This window comes from Pelophylax lessonae (assembly GCF_965119305.1).
Source record: "Pelophylax lessonae genome assembly, chromosome: 7".
Lineage (NCBI taxonomy): Eukaryota > Metazoa > Chordata > Amphibia > Anura > Ranidae > Pelophylax > Pelophylax lessonae.
Window position 1 is genome coordinate 213,553,325 of NC_138774.1, and position 614 is coordinate 213,553,938.

The following is a 614-nucleotide window of genomic DNA, read 5'->3' on the forward strand; positions in this document are numbered from 1 at the left end:
AAATCCAATTTTTTGTTAATTTATGTTATACAATTTTTTTTTCTGGTTTTAAAATGTAGCCAGGACTGGCCTACCATTATCTGATAATGCAGACTTAATTTCTGTTCCTTTATACTGTCTCTGTATTCCTCTAGTGTTGGTCACTAGTAATGAGCCGAACACCTCCCAGTTCGGTTCGCACCAGAACAGAGGAAAAGTTTGTTCGAACAAACAAACTCGATTGAAGTCTATGGGACACGAATGTCGAAAATAAAACGGCCTCATTCTGAAGGCTTAAATGCAAGTTATTTCCCCCAAAAAAGTGTATGGGGGTCCGGGTACTGACCTGGGGAACATGTAGCAATGAAAAAAAAAGTTTTTAAAGGAGCAGTGATGAACTGATTTTAATGAGGCTTAAAGTGAAACTATAAAAATGAAAAATTCCTTCAAATATCATGCCTGGGGGGTCCCCTTAATGTGCCTGTAAAGTAGCACATCTCTACAACCTATGTAGCCTGCTGCAGCAATACTGACATTTCTAAAGGAAAAAAATGTCATACATACATACAAATTTCAAATTGCTTGTACTTGTCATTAGGGATGCACCGAAATGAAATTCTTGGCCGAAGCCGAAG